Source organism: Ipomoea triloba, chromosome 15 (genome assembly GCF_003576645.1).
Source record: "Ipomoea triloba cultivar NCNSP0323 chromosome 15, ASM357664v1".
In the NCBI taxonomy this organism is placed as follows: domain Eukaryota; kingdom Viridiplantae; phylum Streptophyta; class Magnoliopsida; order Solanales; family Convolvulaceae; genus Ipomoea; species Ipomoea triloba.
This window is the reverse complement of record NC_044930.1, coordinates 24,073,809-24,078,651: the sequence shown is the minus strand read 5'-3', so window position 1 is coordinate 24,078,651 and position 4,843 is coordinate 24,073,809.

Here is a 4,843-nt window from a genome sequence, read left to right as displayed (position 1 = left end):
ATTTTACCAAATACAGTTATTCAAAAACAACTAGTATTACTAGTTAGTCAAACACTCAAACCAATTAATTTAGGGAAAAGGGTCAAATAGGCCCTCGAACATTTCATAAAAAGTCAATTAGGTCCACGAACTTTTAAAAGGTGCAATTAAACCCTCAAACATTACAAATCGAAGCAATGAAACCCAAAAACCGGTAATTGACCTGTTATCACCGGTCATTGGCATTTTCCGGCGATCGGCGTCAATTTCCGGCGAAAAAGTCGCCTTCTTCTCGGGAGAAGGCGACCAGATCTCTGGTCTCTGGTCGCTTTCTTCCAGGGAGAAGGCGACCATTTCTGGTCGCCTTCTCCCGGGAAGAAGGCGACCTTTTCGCCGGAAATGGCAATCGGCGACGATTCGGTCGTCGCTGGTCGCCGGAAATTGACGCCCGATCGCCGAAAAATGCCAATGACCGGTGATAACAGGTCAATTACCGGTTTTTGGGCTTCATTGCTTCGATTTGTAATGTTTGAGGGTTTAATTGCACCTTTTAAAAGTTCGTGGGCCTAATTGACTTTTTATGAAATGTTCGAGGGCCTATTTGACCCTTTTCCCATTAATTTATGATAATTCAAAAAATTTAAGCGAAATCAATGAATGGCCACGTATTAAAAAAAAAAAAAAAGTTTTGTGTAACATTGTCCTTAAAACCTTATTTAATACATCTCAAAGGTGCTAGGTAGGGGTGTGGATTAGGTTAATTGAACCGTTTTAACTGAAAATTTTAAAATTTTAACCGTTAACTGAAGATTTTTTTTTTACCAAATTAACCAAAATATTTTTTTTAGTTAACCGATTAACCAAAATTTGTTTAGATAAAAATTTTAGATTCTTAAATTGATAAATAAAAATTAACATTACCAATTACATCAATACCTATAATAATAAATCTCTACAAAAGTATACAATAACAACACTACAAAATATAAAAAGCACAACTTTAAAAAAATGTAAGTGTAAATAATTGTTAACCAAATAATACATATATAGTATTCAAGTTAACCGATCGGTTAATTCAGTTAACTGATATTTTCAGATCGAATTAATCGTTAACTAGAATTCTATAAAACCTTTAATTTAACCATTAATCGAATCGAAGTATTTCGGTCAAAAATTGGTTAATCAAAATTCTTTGATTCGATCAGTTAATTGAATTTTTACCAAAGTTTGCAAACTCTAGTACTAGGAGTGTTGTAGTTTAGGTTTATCAAGATAAAATGGAGTTTGACAAAATAGTTGAACACTCAAACTAGCATGTTACTGACAAACGAGAACAAGGATACAACAACTGATTTTTAGAAGGGCGGGCAAAAGTTCTCATAGTATAGGATAGAGTTCTGGAGGAAAAATAGTTTGCGAGTGAGTGTGTAAAACAAATGCTCAACACTATGCTATATATAGGAGATGTCGAGATGTTGGTCACATTAGCATTAACGAGGCATGTAATTGAGTCTATAACCCACCATAGCAAATTATCAATTGTGAAAATAACAACCATTGTTACGAAATTAATTTTTAAAATTTAAATTAGAATTAAGTCCTAAAGTTGATAAGAATTAATTCGTGTACGCAAGTCACGAGTGGATATGAGTTAAGTCTTTTTAGGGTCATTTTGTAATTTGATCGACACCCTTATGCGAGTGAGAGATAGCATCTATGCTTTACAATTCAAACTCATCCACAGAAAAAAAAATTGTATTTATACTAGTGCAAATTTACATCAATTTTTTTTTTTAATGTGAGACAAATGCTTCTTTCAAGCCTCCACAACTCCAATTTTTCAACTCAAATGGGTACACTTTAAAAAATAATTTGCAATTCACTCATTATTCATTTTGAATGTATAATATATATTGATTTCTTCGTCTTAATTAGGAGAACTCGAATCTACTTTGACTCAACATAAATTATAAATGAACCCCACAAATATTTATCACACAAAATTACCACTAAAAATGTCAATTTTACTAAAATTCGAACAACAAAACCCCTAACTATTAACCTTTAATTGCCAAAGAAAATCCCTAACCATTAACATTTAATTGCCAAAGAAAACCCCTAACTATTAACATTTAATTGCCAAAGAAGGCGAAAAATAACAATAATATTATCAAACCACAATATGCTTGATAACTTTAGCCTATTTCACCTTCAATCATTGACTAACAATTTAAAAAAAAATAAAATTAACTGCACAAATTTCAAAATCATTTCAATGTTAGTCCCTCCAGGCTTCAGCTAAATAAATGGTGAAATCTCACTAGATATAGTCACATGTGTGGCACATGCTGAATTTTTTATGTCAAATTTTTTATTTCATTATTTTTCTTCATCATGTATGAGAATACTACATTTTATTACCTTTGATCCCACATTTTTTTGGCCATTTTTAATTTCAATCCATCACTTTCAGTTTTTCCAAATTATTATTTAGAAATTGTTTTTTTTTTAAACCTTAGTGTTATTTTAATTTTGGGAAAATGACAAATAGTCCTTAAACTTTACACGAAAAAAATAATTAAGCCTCTAAATTTTAAAAATGTTTTTAATTTTAATTTCTTTTTTACTTTAGTGTTATTTTCATTTTGGGGAAATCATCAAATAGCCCTTGAACTCTACACGAAAAAGTAATTAAGTCCCTAAATTTTAAAAATACGTAATTATTACCACAATATAGTTACCGCCATTGACCATTGCTAAATTGTCTTAATTCAAAAAGAAAAGAAAGACCGTTAGTTGCCTTATATAGTGGAGAAGATGACTTATTCAATAGCAATGGTGATCAACGATCATTCGTTGAAAATTATTGATGAACCATAATAACCGGTTATTCTAGGTGTATAACCCGACTATTGGGTTTAGATGCACCAAAATGATAATTTTGAGTGTTTAATTGCACGTTTAAAAAAGTTCATGAGTTTAATTTTTCTTTTGTGTAAAGTTCAAAGACATATTTGGCCATTTTTCCTTTCATTTTTATCATCAATTTTGATTGATTTTATTGGTAGTCATCGATTTTCAAAACTATTTCAGTTTTAATTTAATATATCTCATTACAAGAAAAATTGAAATACATATGGATTTCATTGATTAACTATGAAAATTCATTTGTAAATTAAATACCTACAAATTTAATTTTTCTTTTATTTACAGATTTTTTAGTTGGTAATTTAAATTTCTTGCAATGCCTTTAAATATAATAAGGTGAAGTTTTTATAAAGTGAGAGTATTTTCAAATGAAAACTAAAATGTTTTTTTTTTGAAGTCAATAACCAAAAACAAACATATTATAATTAATAGATAAGAAAATAAAAATATCATTGTAATTCAGGGATGAAATATAAAATAAAAATTTTGAAGAAATATATATTATTACGGGTAAAGCATAATATGCAATTTTATAAAAATACCCGACATTATAAACGCTTTCTTAATTTAAATTTATGATTATTTATGAATTGACCGAGCTTCAAAGATAGACAAAATGTAGCAAAAAATTGTCCTAACCTGCTAATAAATCCCTTGGTCCTAAAGATAGAGAGATGGCATTATTACAACCAAATAAAATGGTCCAACTAGTTAAGACCCTAGGGAGGTTTAATTGCTGAAAGCACAGTTTTCATTTGGAGCTTTGCAATTTATTGCTATAAGTATTTATTATTATATAAATATTTAAGAGATATTTACTATTTTTCTACGGCCATAAGTCATTTTCTCATCTTTTTCAAGCCATCCATAATATATAGGGGCTAAAGTTGCACTTTTTTCTCAAGACTACTAGTCCCATGATCTATCTCAACTTCAATAATATTTCTTCTTAGAAAATAACATGTGAAGTGAAAGATGTAACCAACTTTACACCAGATCCCCACCCTCCAAAACAATAAAATAATTGTCAAATGGTCAAAAGGGCGGAGCAGATTCTCGATCTTATCAGAAAGTTATCATACGTTCAATTATTGTCAATATCTTATCATTCAAACTTATTGTACGGGTCTTTCTAGTATGATTTACTGTTCATGTGTAATTTGCAGGATATTATACATGAGCAGAGTTTATCCCGTGAAAATAATGTTACGTTGCACTAGGAAGAGAATGGTCATGCTCCATCAAGTATATTCATAAGGAGACTAATATGCGTGGTGATTGGATTTTGTCAAACTTTCACAACAATTAATGTGAGCTCCAAAACTTTGTTAGTTGACCCTCCAAATGAGATTAAATTTAAATATCTCTTGTTCGTGTTGCAAACTAAGTTATATATATATATATTTATTTATTTATTTTTACTATACATGATATTGTCATTATTGTAGAAAAATCTTTCTGTTAAAAAAATGATATGAATAATATTTACTAAAAGTAACAATAAGATTATACCTCAGGCACATGATTCCTGCCAAGAACATTATTGATTTAGGTTTGGAAAATTGACTCAATCACCTCCTCATAGGTCTGAGGATGAATTTATGAATTCTAAGATATAGGCTATAGTCCTCCAAAATAGACAAACTTGTGTTATAAAAAAAACAATGAAGTTATAAAATATAAAGAAAATAACCTTTTATGTTACCTAGAACTAGGACTAAGTAGCCAAGTAACCTTTTATTCTTGTACTAGTACTACTGTACTAGTATCTGGACCACGTCCATTTACAATACAGAAGAAAGAAATTATTGTGGTGAAAATTACAGTAATAATAGATTTAGTACGTTACAATTTTTATAATATTGTATAACTATGAATGTTGTTGAGTTTTTTGGTACGTGTTTATTTAACAAAACTTTACTTTATAGTTTCCATG